Consider the following 15815-nt stretch of genomic DNA (forward strand, 5'->3'; position numbering starts at 1 on the left):
TCAAAAGTGCTCTGTGAGATGTTACAGAACCAGAAGTCACTTAATCTAGGTTTTTGAAAACATTCACTTTGTTGATTTGTAAAAGCCAGCATCCTGAAACTAGCACTTATCTTTTTTTTTTTTTTTAATACCATCTTATTATGATTGTGATGAGGTCATGATGTGGGAACTGTGGTACTTTTAAAAACTGCATAATTGTCTTCTACATTTCTCTCTTTTTTGGTGTGCTTAGGGTACTCACTGCATAAAGAGACATAAAAGTATATAACTCCTTTCTAGATTCTTTGAGCTCTTTATGGGAAGAAGAAAATATTTTTTTATTGATGCCGTTTAACATTTTTTTGTTTGTGTGTGTGTCAGGTTTATCCCTACATATTTATTTTCACAACTGCCAGTATAAAATGAAAGAGACTTAACAAAGTAAGAGATACAGTCCAAATGTTATTATGGATAATGTTGAAAAGTGACTAGGAAATAAAATGAACTTAGCCTCCTCATGATACTACTTAAGTTTACTCTATTTAAATTAATACCATGCAAGTCGAATGCTGGTTTTCACAAGACCGATAAGCACTGAGACTGCCAGAGGAAAAGGTGCCCTGTTTAAATAATGCTTTTGCACTTGCTATGGTAGTTTCACCTGTGAGCTTTCAAGAAGTATCTTGACTCTCTCATTGAACATCTTTGGCATCCATAGCTTTACCTTTCTTCTGGGTAGAATCAGCTCATTCATTTGCAATATCCTGAACACTATAATCCCCTTAAAGGCTCTTCAGAGACTCCACTGTAACAAGTCAGGGGCAGTCCTTGACTGCTCACAAGTTCAGCCACAACAAGAAACACTCCCCACTTCAAACCTGAATTGGACACTGCCCCATGTGAAACTCCTGGAAACTGCAATACAAACGGCCATGGGAACCATAGGGAATTGTTGGAACCAAGGAGCTTTTTCTCTCTGCAAATGAATGTCTCACATTAAAAATTAATTGGCAAATTAATCTGTTTATTTATTCTGGGTTATTTCTATCCAATGATCCTCAAAAAAAAATAATAATGATATTAAAGTAAAACATATTTTTTTTCTTTTTTTTTTTTTTTAGTTGATCATTCTATAAATTTTAAGCAAGGCATTGTTAATTTCTAGTAATTTAGCCTTCAAATTCAATATTGGATTTAGAGCCCATGAAATCTATGGGTCTTCTGTGATTATGGTATGAATGTACACACCATTTAATTGTTGTAATAGCCTATTTATTTTTCTATGCTGGCTTGAATATGTTTATGAAAAAAAAAAAAAAGTGTATCAAGTAAAATTAGAGCTTCATAGCACTGAACAAATTTCAGCATACTATATCCTATCCTCATACTTTCTTCTACAAATTTTCTGTGCTAAAGCTATACATGCTTCTTATCCCAATTCATTACTCTCTGCCCTTCAATTCCCCTTTAACACAAAAAGCCACATCTCTTTCTAAAGGAGACAGAGAAGGAAAAAACACACAATTTCCTCTTTTCCTTTTTCTTTTTTTCCCTTTTCCTTTTCCCTTTTTCTTTTTTCCTTTTTTCTTTTCCTAGCCTGAAAAATATAAAAGCCTAATTAAAACCAAAACCATACAGTTCTGAATTTCCTGTCCTGATGCTTTCCCTGCAGCCCATAACTGCTCGGTGCAGACACTGCTGGTATGCATCAGAAAGTGTCCTGCCTCCAGGGCTGCACAGGAGGCTGAATTGCATCTTAACCTAGGAGGAGTCCCAGAGACTGCTGGAGGACAGATGAGTGATGGACTGAGACCCAATCATCACCAAGAGTAAGTGCTAATTAACAGCTGTCAGTTATCCTTACAGCGTGGGCAAGAGAAATGCAAAACTCCTTGCCTGTTTCCCACCTACCTCATTTCTTGAACATACTCTGTAAGATCCAGCTCCAAACTCAAAGCTGTGCTGGGTGAACACAGCTACTTCAACCCTGCTACTTCTCATCATACACACTTCCACTTGTTACTTCCATTCATTTCTACAGTTATTCCTATTCAAACACTCCAAACCAGAACTGCCCAAAAAGTTTCATGGATGCAAGGGGATATTTTGCTTCTCACCTCCACAAAGAACTTCACTCTGTTGTCTGTAACACAACAGTCCACTCTCCAAAGCAGACACAGAGGAACTCACTCCCTGTCCCCACTAGTAGTTTTGTGTGCTGACCTCTGTATTGTTTGGGGCTTTCACTGTAATAAATATCAGAATTATCCAAAACAGCCTAGAAAACAAATTAGGAGCTTAAAAATCTGCACAGGGCAGCAAGCGTTATTTGGTTTGCAACAGCATTCAGAATCTCATAATATCAGGGGCCAGACATCATGTGTTTTAAAGAATAAAAATCTCCTGTCCTTACAGTCTGTATAAAGGGGACAAAACTAGAAAAAATGTGTGCTTAATATAATAAGCAGGAATTGGAACAAAATTAGTTTGCTTGCTTCACTTATTCCCCATGACTGTTAATTGTATGGGCCGTTTACTAAAACTTTCAAAAAAATAAAATGTCCTTCATAAAAACTGATACCACTCCATGAGGAAGATGTGACTACAATCAACAATATTACACCAAATCAGGCTTTGAATTTTAAGCTTATTTGCAAATTTATTCTAACATCCTCCAGACAGCTATCACTAATTGAGGGATTCTGTTGACTGCAGCTGAACAGCAACTTCTGCCTGAGACAGGCAACACCCTGGTGCAAAAGCAGGATGAAAACAAAAAGCATGCATTTCTACTTATAACTGATTTCTTATCAAACTGCACCACTAGATTCTATTTCCCTCTTTCACCAAAGATTTCAATTACATCAATTCCTGCTGATGTTCTTATGTGAGATCAGAAGTTCTGCAGTGCCTCTTGCATGACTCCATTTATCGAAAGCACCTGCCTCTGAATTATTTTATCCCACTTGAAGTCTGAGCTTGCTCAGCAAAATAGCAATACTAAATCCAGAAGGATTAACACTGTATCAAAGTGCTCAGCATTTTACAGTTAACAGTGTACGTTATTGATGTGTTAGACGTTTCATTAGAAGAGTAATGTAAAACTTCTCCACTTTCCCAAAATATAAAATTTAACACAGAAGTGACCCTTTGCAAAAGTACTGAGGGTTGCAAGCCTGACCTTTTCTAGATCAACTGTTAAGTGCTTGGCTGTGCAGAAAGGAAATGGTCTTTGTGGGAAACTAAGGGTTCTGCATAAATCAATAAATCTCTAATTTCCTTGACACAAAATTAGGTACTTACTGCCTGAAAACTGTCCTGTAGAGTAACTGAACGTACTATCTTGCTCTCAATGTTTCTATTTATGCAAATGGATGCCTCCACCTTCTGACTACATTTTTATTACACAATCATGTGGTTACATGTAAAACCATTTATGATACATCCAAGTTATAATTTTAAGTGATAAACAATGATTGAAGGAGCATCCTCATTTGCATTTCCTTAGCTTTGAAATCCTACATCTTCAGCTACCAAGCGTACTAAGTCCACGATGTATCTACTGCGTCTCAATCCAGAAACAATCTAAAGCTATTGAAAGAAATTGTTTTAAAGCATGGGAAATTTAATTCACAATTTTCAGAGGCCCAACGGGTAGAAACAGGGGCAAGTTCTTTCCTGGGATCGTGCATCAAATGCAGTTCTTGTTCTTGCACTGGGACTGAAATGCGCAGGTGATGAAGTGCCACAAAGCCACAGGCATCGCAGGATGCCATGCTGTGACATTTCCCTGCAAACTGTGCTCCAGCAGCATTTAAGAGTCATTTCTCACTCAAAATTTGCATTCCCATAACCTTGGCTCACAGGCCAGACCCTCTGAAACACAGCCATGCCTGTGCTAGTTTCAAGGGTGCACAAGTGAAGTTTTAGATGCTTTACTCAAAGCACTTTCAACAAGACAGAAGAAGATTTGGGGAGTTTTGGAGTTGACCGATTATAATTATTACTTACAGTATTTATATTATGCCCTTACTAAAAATGTTAATGAGGTGGAATGAAAACATTTTCACAGTTTAATTGGATTTACATATAATGTCTAATATGTAAAGATAGAATTTATGCTCACATAATAGCTAATCAAGATTGATTTTTCTATTAAAACAGCAGTTTTAAAGTGTTAATTACATCAGTGAATACACTATAAAATCACTAACCAAGTACATACAAACAGAGGTTCCTCAAAATTTCAGATGCTCTTTCTCACTTGGGACATTTGCTATTAGACATTTAAAATCAACTTTGCTTGAAATTTAGAGGGAGAACTTTAGTTTCAGGCTCTTTTATAACATCTTACTTACCAAAAAGCACTAGTAAATTTCAAAGATTTGAAGATGTATGTTATCAAAATCTATGCATCTTTAGCTAGAGAGACTATAGAAAAAACAAACAAACAAACAAAAAACTTTACTAAATGTTATAGGCTATTTTTTTTTTCTTTTTTTTTTTTCTCTCAACAATAGATCTGTTGAAGTATCTTTTGGGTGAAATAATAAATTCCAGCTTTTACTGTAGGTTGGTTTATTTAATTCTACAGCAAAATATTCTCAGTTGCTTATGACAACAGAAGTAAAAGGACATGTACTTTGGTATGCCAAAATATACATAATATATCCTCTGTATGTTAGACCAGGGATTTAATATTTGATAGATGCTCACTATCCCATTAAGGCAGACCTTAATCAGTCATGAGAAATCTACCTAAAATTTTCACACCATAAAAATTTCAGAAATAGTGTTTGTCATGTGCAGTTAGGGTTATTGGATTTTGGCACCCAAATTCTCTAAAGACTCCCCTACCCTGACCATGCCGTGCTCCTACCCTGTTACTTCCTAACAACTGGACAAAAATACACTTAGGCTGTGGTCAAGAGCACTTTAACAAGGATAATTCCCCTAGTTCCTCTCCGCACCCCCTCCTCAGCTTTTAAACAAACCTCAACACGTTAGGAATAGAATAAATTAACCCCTTGTGACTGCTCTGCCTATGGAATGAGGAGTGCAGCTCCAGGCTAACTCCACAGTATGCTCATGCCCAGGAAGAAGAAAAGCTCTTAAATATCTGTCCTACATATATGGCCAACATTTTTCTCACTATCAGAGGACAAAATTTCTAGATGTTACCTTGTCTTTTAAAATATTTAGTTGTTGACATATTAAAAAACACTCAAAGGAGTGTTGAGTTAGCAATATCAAGACATCTGACTTAAAGAAATGCCAGGTTTAAGGCTCCATCTGTGACATACATTCAGTATTTTGTGCTTATGCAATATGATACAGGTTTTAATTCCTGACCACACAGAATTTTTATCCTCACTGTGTACTTGGGACACACTTCTGAGATAAACATCAGCTCTACGTGGAGTCTCCCTCAGCAGAGGGGAAGCTGCTTCCACAAATGCAGTCTGAAGCTGCATGAAGAGAAATGCTTGTCTCAGGTTTGAAGAACTGAAATTTTTATCTTGAGGTACTTGTATACCTCTGCTTTTAATGCTGCTAACTAAAGACTTCAACAGGCATATACCACTATCCAAATACCCAGCTTATAACACCTAATCAAAGTTACAGTAAGCATATGTTTGGTGTCAGTTTAAGCCTTATTCTGATTATATGAAATGCTAGAATGTGCTAAAGGCATGGAAAAAATCATTCCCTCAAAATTTCAAATTCAGTAACCTAAGCTAATGGAAATTTCTCACTTTCATGTGAAATCTCAGCTCATTATCTATAAAATAATAAAATCCACCACCAACAACAAGGGAAATAATAACATGGCAAGTTGTAGTTCCTATGAAGAAAAAAATATTTGCCATCTGGAGATTAGCAGAAGTTATGGCGATGGCCATAAAAATACATCTAACAAGATGATGATGATGATGATGATGATTTATTTATTTATTTATTTGTGGGAAGGGGGAATGGTTTGAATCATACACACTGACTATAGGATGAGACAAACTACTTAACAACAAAAATAAAAAGAAGAAAGAAAATCTATGAAAAACATTGCGTGTGAACATATGACTAAAGTCTATAGGATAATGCATAGATGCAGCCAAATTCTGGCATTTATTAATTCTCAAATCATTCGTTCTGCACCCTCCCATGCTTTTTAGTATAATAAAACATATCTAGACTGCAATGCTAGCACCCAAGAATGCACTGCAGTACTCACAAAGTCATATGAGGCATAAGATCTATTAGCAAGCTTACAGATGTTTCAAGAAATGCAGTTCAAAAGATCTAAGTGCTAACAGCGTGGCCTCAGAACATGGTTTTCCCCTGGAGTCTATAAAGCAAAGAGGACATATGTTTGACAACAGTGAAGCAGAAACACCACTTCAATTGCAAGTCAGTTAGCCCAGAGTGCACCACAATCACAACAAGTGAGAGCTTCAGAGCACATAAAAATCTAACCAGACGTCATGATATGCCCTGGAAAGCAAACAATTGAGAATGTTTAGACAAGCCATGACAAGCAGCAGTGATATGAAAATTATTTAGCAAATACCCTAAATATTACTCCAAATTCTGTATCTACATTTTTTTTTTCTGTTAAAAATCTCTCTAAGGATTTTTATCTATTTCAGAACCCAGAATGTAATAAGTTTTCTTTTTTTACCTTGCCTATTTGAATGTAGTTTATCTATTCTAAAACTCGCTTTTTCCCTCTGTGGAAAAAATAGGCCTGCCTGGCATGAGCAGGCTTAAGAGCTGAGTTCAACAAAGACACAGATTTCTGTATGATCTTGAGCAGGTGATGTAAATCTTTGACAAGGAACAAGTTTCTGTGCAGCAATTGTCACAAATGTCATATGATTGCAGAAAGCTCATAGCAGATCCTGGATTTACAAAGTTTCTGTCATCACAACCTGACCTTAAGAAAATGTTGAAAATGAGTGAATCTGTGTCACATCCATCACACTATTTCTTACTCCTCTTCCTCTTGGGACTGCAGAGAAGCACATATCCCAAACCCATCTCCCTTTCCTCACCATTACTCTTTTCTATGTAACCCTTGAGCCAAGGTGTCCTTCAGCAAACAATGACACATGCGAAGCATGAAGACAAGTAGAGGCCTGCCATACATCCTCACTGTAACACGTATTGAATTTCATTTCTGATATTTTGCCTTGAGTTTAGGAAATTAGATTATCATACTGAAATTTCACACTGCACTTCTGTTATGCCTCTGCATTGTAATGTGACCTTTAACTGTCATTGTATTGTTTACCAAACAATTAATGGGAAACCATTATTTGCTATTGCATTTGCAAGAACTTTAATCTGTGCAAGAAGCACTGCTGAAGTATTTTAATTCAGAGGTCTGACTGAGTGCATTTTTTTCACAGCTTTGAACTTGAAATGGGAGAGGAAAAACAATCACTGGTATGTGAGTGGGACATCTGGACACAGAAATAGGTTTCAGGAGTGGGTAAAGAACAGAAGGAGCAAGAAGAAATGCTGGAGGGGAAATGGATTAGAACCTGGAAGTGAGTCAAGATACAGCATGTCCAGCAAATGGCAAAACAAAGAGTGGAGACTTAGAAGAAATAAGATCAGAGACAGAAGTTGAAATAGAGGAGGAAGAATTAAAACAGCAGAGAAAGTTACCTGACCACTGATCTGATTGAGTTTTAGCCCTAAAGGAAAGCAAAGACCTAAAAGTTTCTCACAAATAAATTATGTTGCAGTATGCTAATGTGCAAAAGTCTCAGTACTAATATGAACAATGATTGGGTGTCACTGCTTATTAGTTTAAAAGAAAACTAAAGTAATATGTTGTTTCTTTTTTGTTGGCAGAATTGTTTCTGGTGACAATAGTGCAATAATAGTAGCAAAAGCTACAGCAACAACTTCACCATGGGGCACTAAATGTTGATATAAGCTTTGCAAAAGTTGTGTAACCAGATTTTAACCATAATATAGTAATAAAAATGATTGAAAACCTATTGTTTTTATGAATGTAAACTAAATAGGCTGCATGAAGCATGCTGAAGCAGAGGGTTATCAAATCTTGCCAAGGCATTTCTGAAGTCTACATCACAAATTCTTTATTGTCAAAGGAAAAAGGAATTTTAGCCATATGGTGTGTTGTTACTACCTCTTGACCTCTCCTGAGTCTAGCCATGGTTCAACAATTTCAGTGTGACTAGTTAGAAGGAACCTCTTAACCTAAGCTGAGCCAGTGGTCTATAGAAAGATGTAGAGAGAGAAAAATGGGGACAATTATCAACACTCGGCACCACACAAAACAAAACTAATTGTACAGGTGGAAACTATACTGCCTTGGATTTAATCTAAATGCGATCAGGAATTTCTCCCTATCTATTTCTAGAAGAGTTTGTTACTTAAATGACATAGGTTAGAAAATCAAACACTGCAGGTGTTTCTATGGGGACAATAGGAAATCAGATAAGGTGTTCTTTTTCTTCTCCTGAGGGCAGGACCACCTTCATTTTTTTCCCCTTCTTATCTAAAATAAAGAACTTTTATGCCAATAGCCTCAAAAACACTGAGCATAAACCAAAGCAGTGCTGCAAGCTTTAATCCTCAAAGATTGAAATAACTCTGGCCAGTATAAATTGCCTAATTCTTCTTCATTATGGCTCTTTGACCTCAAGAGTCTGTAATTATAGAATACATGTATGCTATTCCTAGCATATTCTGGAAAACAGTATTCATGCTAATGAGATTGCCATTTCATTTGTCTCTTAGGTTCCAATCCTTTTGTCCTGCTAAACCTGCCTATGGCTGCCTCCTGTTCTCCAGTTCTATACAAGCTTAACAGTCTCTTGGAAAACACCATATTTGCTGATTCCAAGGACTGAATCAGAGCAGGACTCTACCTGAACTGAATACAGTATCATATATCAAATACATCATATATCTAATACATCAAAAAGCAACAACAACAACAAAAAGCAAACAACAAAGAAAAAGGAGGACAATCAGTATGAAGAAAAACCAACCAACCAATCAAAAAACAAACAAACAAACAAAACTAACACTGATATCATCCCTATAAAGAACAAAGAAGAACCAACAAAGGAAAACCAAAAATAAGAAAAATATGAAGGCAATCAAATATGCAAAAAGGCAAGAGAAGTATGTGCCAAGGAAAAACTGTGACAGACACAGCAAGATGGAGCACAAACAAGAAAAGATCTAAAACAAGCCTGGGGGATGGATAAAAAACATGGAGAAAGTATATGGGTCTGCCAGGATACAGAGACATACCAATGCACTTCAGAAAGCCTTGGGTTTCAGTCTGTATTTAAAGGAACTGATTCTCCAAGAACTCCCAAGCTTGTTTAGAACAAGTCTCTAGGATTCCATTATGGCATGGAATATTGTGACTAATTTTCATGAAAAACAGTTTTGACAAAGACAAAGAATTGAAACAGGAATAATCTCTTGGGATCCAAAATAGATCATCCCCAGGCTAGCTTTTCCCTACAGCAACCTAGCTCAGAGAAGATTCAGTCTTGCTCTTCTCAGGTAATTCTGTTAATTAAATCCCTCCTTCAAAAAACAAGGGGGACACGATCATTTTTCTATATTTAAAGGCACCATATAAAATAACTTGCTGTAAGCATCATATTAAACAATGAATTAAATCAATACTTCAGGGGACTACAAACAGGAGCAAATGGATTGAGTTAAAAAAATAATCTATCCTGAAACAGGCATCTATACCAACCATTTACCGGCAGTGATGATATTAAACCTACAGATGCCTTAAATTATACAGAAGCTTCACATCAAACAAGAATAGGCTCCTTTAGGAGATTTGGGATAGACATCTCAGATGTGTTTCAAACCATAAAAGAATCTAGAATCAAACCATCTAGAATCTTTAACTTCTACTATTCTACTGATGCAGAGAGCATGAGGAGCCAACCTGCTAGAATCAGCATCCACACCTTCGTAATTTTGAGATTTTAGATCACACAGCAAGCATGACATGGCCCTAATCCTTCTTGGTGTCATCTAAATACTGACTGTTCAAAAAATTTTTTATTTTTTTTATTTTTTTTTAGCAGGTGACCTGCTAGCTCTTATCTGACACTTAACCACCAAAACATAGAGCTAACACCAGTACTGAAATGATTCTAGAGAGTGCATTCAGAATAATTCAGAGGGTTTATTTAATAAGTAAATGAAATAAGAAAAAACAAGCAAATAAACAATACATTTATCCATTGGTAGTATGGGCTTTCACATGACCAAGTAGTGCAAAATTCTTGGACAGCAAGCCTGCCTTTGGAGAGTTAAATCCTACATGTAGAGTCTGGAAATCTCTGAATCAAATTCAGACTTTACCATCCGGTGGGGACCAGAGTTCTCTCAGGGCTGGATTTGGAGGCATGCTTGCTGCAACTCCTCCTGAGGTGGTAAAAGAAAGGGAAGGTATTTTGAGAGATGAGACTTGCAGCACTGTGCCTACATCCAGCTCTTAGAAACTAATACCATTGTCTGCTCCATAGAAACATGAGGCTTTCCTGAAAATATTCTCTCTGACTTATGTTCTCCTAGGGCAAAATCCATCCATGTGCAGAAAGCTGTGTGCTATTAGCACCCCTATTAGGGGATTTAATCGAAGCTTCAGTGATATTCATCCTATTCAGAGGTGTTGTTCTTAGAGATTGAACATTTGCATTAACATGCTCCAGTATGAAAATCCCCTCCACTGGGATACTGAGGAGCTATCCCATAACTTTTAACCAGATTAATATTTCATTTTATTCTGCAAACAGAACAATGTAAACTTTTTGATTTGAGATATCACAGATTACCAGAACAGGGTCACTTAAGGTTGATTGACTCAACTTTAGGTAGTCTTGCCTTCTCCCCACCTTCCATCAAAAAAGGCTATGAATGTTTCCAGAGTCACTTGAAAGTAAATAATTTACAATTTCATATCAAACTTTATGTTCAGATGTGTCTGAACATGTGAAGAAACCTATAAAATAGAGTGGTCACTCAGGAATGCCTCAGTTCTTTGATCTTTCCCAGAGTAAGCTCCACTGAATGATGCTCCAAGTGAATCTGGAATGGCATGGTTGTGACTGATACTATGCAAGAAAAAGTTCTTTAACATACAGAAGACCTCTCAACTTACTGTCTGGTATTTCCTATGCAGAAGTTGTACATGAGCATATCTGAATGGCATGAACTGAAAGCCCACAGTTTCAAGGAAGAGTTAGATAGATCTACACAAATGCTATACTGTTGCAAAGACAGAGAAAGCATGATGCCATGAGATCTGACAGTCATAGAGTGCAAGCACCTACTTAGAGGGCAACATATCCACAGGAGATGTATTAGGCACATTTAATGATGCTCAACAACAAAACCTTCCACACAGGCACAGAGGAAATGAGCAACGCACAAAACTTGTAAAATATTTCCCAAAGCACCAAACTTCTCCTGAGAGGTTATGTAGCACAGCATTCAAGCACAGGACTTCTGAACATCCACTGCATCCAGGTTGTATCCAGTAGCACCTGGACTGAAGACAGCTCACCTGCTAAGGTCCTTGTATTGATAGGGATGAAGAAGCAACCATACAAAACCACAATTAATGTATCATATAATATATGACTATAATATATGTTATAACATGTAATTACATGAACTCTATAAAAATATAATGTATTACAGTACTTTTGAAAACATTTGTAAACAGTTTTCAGAATGAGCTTTGGAAACCGCTAACCAGTGCACTGTCTAATACTGATGACTCAAGCTCTGCATTGTGCACAGTCCAGTGTCCCATGCCAGTCTGGGGCACAGAAGGAAGCTGGGGCATGGGTAATTCTGGTTAATGGCATTCTCCAACCAGTGATAACCAACAGCTGACTGCATAGGTTTTGTCCAAAAGGATATGAGTACATAACAAACATAAAACTACTGGAGTAATTTTATGGAAAATTAAAGAGCCTTCTGCAAAATGTACCCCTATATGTTTGCAACATAAAAGTATACAGCAGTTGAGTATTTGTGCAGTATAAAGTTTTAAAGAACTTGGTTCTATGGACAAATCAAATGAAGAATGCATACTGATCATACACAGGAAAAAAAAAAATAGTGCAGTGACTTCATCAGACCATTGGGTGATTTTGGCTGGCTGAGGAACAGAGCTGTTTTTTTTTTTTTTTTTTTTTTTTTTTTTTTTTTCTTTTTTCCCTGCAGTTTTTTTCTATGCAGTCTTCAGACACTCTCTGCAAAGGAATTAACATGACACCATGCTGTGAAACAAGGAAGTACTATGCATACATTCCTGTATCTGAGCATTCGTGGGATTCCTAAGAATAGAAAAGCACATCTACCTACTTGGATTTCTTGTTATTTGGGGGAATTCACTCTTCTCTCTACCTCTCAATGCTTTTATGGGAGATTGCATCTTTATTTTTAAGGCCCTGAGTCTGCAACAGGATATGCTGGCAGATTTTAGGTACAGTCATCTCAGTTGCATCACACAGACATCAGGTTCCAAACATAAACATCCCATTGCAAGCTCAAGTGCCTTAAACTGGGAGAAACAAACAAACAACCAAACAACAACAACAACAAAAACACTTCAAGATTATTATTTTTTTCTCCTTTTCTTTTTGTCTCACGACTATTCAGAAAGCACATTATATATTTCAGCTTTTAAACCTTTACTGAAAAAGGCAAATGTGATTATACATTTAGGTTAAAAAATTGCTTTTACAAGATAGTCTTTTAGACATGAGTCATTTTTCAAGTGAAAATAGTTTTTTTAATTAAATGTTGGGTAAGAATGTAGATTTTAAAGTATGGGGATGTCTGATTTTAAAAATAATCATCTAAAAAATAAAACATCATACCATACTTAACTGATCTTCATAATTATTTAGATTATACGTTTATTTTGCAAATCCCCTTGTTTCTAAAGTTTACAATAATTGTCTATGGAACAAATGGGCTCAGTAAACAGCTCCACATGCAGATGTACAAACATAATTAGTAGTTATATTTAATCCAAAGAAGACTAAACTTGGTCTCCCAAAAGCAGTGCTATGACCTGCAGGTACTTAGGACTGTTTCCCCACATGTGCTAACAAGACCACTGCCAGTCCTCTTCCACAATCCAAAGTTTCTTTGCTGCTGCAATTGTGTCAGCACTTATTGAACCAGGAAGAGAACAAACACAGGCACCTTTGTCACCCATTTAAAAAAGGAAATAAATTAAGTAACACACAGACCCCACGGGGTCCCAAAGCCTTTTTGTTACGGGCAGTGGGGAGGACTGCTTTAGGGATGGCTGTTGTTTGAGCTATACAGATGCCAAGAGAGCAGGAGAGGCAGGTTTGCAGCATGCCCTCACAGATCACTGAAGAGGGAAACAGGTCTCAAATCTGCTGCACCAGCGGGTGCAGCGTGATGCCAAAACGCATGGGCTGATGAGGCAGCTGACTTGGGCCACTGACGTTGGGGCTATGTGCTGGCCCCTACCATGTCTTTTTTTATCCCCTGGAGGCAATGCAGCAGGTACCTCACTGCACCATGAAGTCCCCTACCTGCAGATCTGTGTAAGCCCTCCTCCTCTCCTCAGTGCCCCTTGCAAGTGTCAAGCACAGCGTGTCCTGCTCTGATCCCTGCTTGTCCTCCCACCCACAACGCACACACTTATTGATACAACAAGACACAATACCCTTCATTTCTTTTCTGTACTTGGATTCAAAAATAACTGCAGTGTTTGAAAGTTTTTACTCATTTGGGAGAGGGAAGGAGGTACACAAACTCTGCTGAACTAAGCAGTTCAAGTGAAGCAGTATCTTCTGAATTACAAAATAAATCACCAGAAAAATTGTTATTAAGCCACAATGTAAGACACATAAAATAATGAAAACAATTTCCAGATATAATTATATTTCTTGTTTAAACCCAAGACAATGCAAAGACAGAACAAAAGCTTTACTTTTATCCTACCTCAGTAAAACAAATGTATGCGAACACATCACCTCATTGCCTTGCTTTGAAGGCAGATCAGCCTGGGATGAGTCTGATCCAGTGCTACATGCCTGCCTTCAGCAGACCTTTGGAGATTTAGTAAAGTCTTATTATTCCTGCAGTGTGTAAGTGTTATGCATAGTCAACCCAGATCATGGATTCACAATATGAAACATATAACATATGTTAATATATTTGCAGCTCTCTCACACTGAAAGTGAAGAAATATATCTATCCATCAGAAGGAATATATTTGCATGTACTTTAAATCTAATGCAACAAACTAGAGCAAAAAATGGTATCTAAGGGCACAGTTGACTGTAGATTAAATAATGACCTTTCTTAATTACAAAATCAGAGCTGTTAAAATAACTTAAAGCATGGATGAAGTAAGCACAGATTTTCAAACATTTAATTTAAATGAACTTCTTTTCTACCGCAAAGTTGTAAAAGCACTTCAAAAGGCTAAGAATTTGCAATTGTATAGATCAGAGCGGGACCAGGGTTATTGGGCTCCCTATGCTGTAACTTCTCGTCCCAGCCAGTCTGCACTTGTAAGAAGCAGTGGGTCCAATTTACAAGCACCTGATGACATAGGCTTATGTTGAAAATGCTGAAAAAGCTGGTCCTTCTTATGCCAGTAACAAACAGTGGCACAAACCACATGTACTCCTCACACTTGAACACTGAGGGGTTTCAGAGTTTTCTAGATGGCTACCAAGCAGGGGCTTTCTGTGCCCTTCCAGCACAGAGGTGCAAACCTACAGAAATGAGTCACACCTTTACCCAACCTCTCTTTCTGGTTCCCCAAAGCCTTATCCCGTTGCTGACACGGGCAATTGCGAGCAATGTTCAAGCCTCCTGTTTCAAGGACAAAGAGGCAGCGCTCAGATTGCAATCAATACTTCAGAGCCCCGGGTTGGAGAGGGGAAAGAGCAAAATCAAGAGAAAACTTGTATGTTAGTTGGCTAACATCTGCTGTGAAGTAGATGAAAATGATGACTAGTATTGAGTGAAGGTCACGAGGCTTATCTAAGAACACAGGGGGAGAAAAACAGACGGGGGAAGGGGGGAGGGAGAGAGAAAGAGGGAGAGAGCACGAGCACTGCAGCAAAGCTATGCTCAGCCAATACATGCTGGCACTTACCATAAAAATAGAAAGATCCAAAGAGAATCAGATTAAGGATCCTTTTTATCTCTCTTCAATAGAAAGATTTCCACATGAAGTTCTGAACACAGCTGTCCAGGGAAAAGCAAGGCAATATGATGCTACACAGAAAACACTAACGCACCAATGGCAAGTCCTTTCACAGCCTTCCGAAACCTGCAAGCAGTTTGTGCTGAAAAACCTACAGTCAGAAGTCTGAAGGCGACTCCTACATAACACTGCAGCTACGGCAGACTGCTGTATTTCTCCAGTCACTCAGGCTGCACTGTTTTCATCTTCATCTTCTCACCATTACTTACATGCTAGAGGTGGGCTTGGGGGTGGGGAATGAGATTTCTCCTCCAAGTGGAAAGGAGCGCAGAGACAGCATCAGCATTTTTAATCAGTGCCTGGGAGTACCCAATCAGAGGAACTGAGTTGTGCCAGCGTGACAGTTGTCCAAAGCACGGCAGCCTGGTGCGGTCCCTGCTTGCACAAGAAGACTTTTAGGGTAATCTGCTGCTTAACCCCTGCAAGCTTTCCCGTGCCCACACACAGCCTCCCTGCACTGCGTCTTCTTCTCTAAGGAGCAGAGCAGTGTTTTGAAAACTACAAGGTTTTTCCTGGGTTCTGCTCTGATATGCTGTTT

General features: G+C 37.9%; 1 protein-coding gene across 4 annotated transcripts in view; it reads right to left on the reverse strand.

Annotated features, from left to right (window-relative positions):
- ANO4 (anoctamin 4) overlaps window positions 1–15548 on the reverse strand; it is a 194013-nt gene extending 178465 nt beyond the window's left edge. For all 4 annotated transcript variants that reach the window (XM_032180573.1, XM_032180583.1, XM_032180590.1 and 1 more), the window contains exon 1: window positions 15167–15548. The gene's annotated coding sequence lies outside the window, so the exon portion shown is untranslated. The remainder of the gene's footprint in view (window positions 1–15166) is intronic.
- Window positions 15549–15815: the final 267 nt, after the last annotated feature.

Source organism: Aythya fuligula, chromosome 1 (genome assembly GCF_009819795.1).
Source record: "Aythya fuligula isolate bAytFul2 chromosome 1, bAytFul2.pri, whole genome shotgun sequence".
NCBI classification, from domain to species: Eukaryota; Metazoa; Chordata; class Aves; order Anseriformes; family Anatidae; genus Aythya; species Aythya fuligula.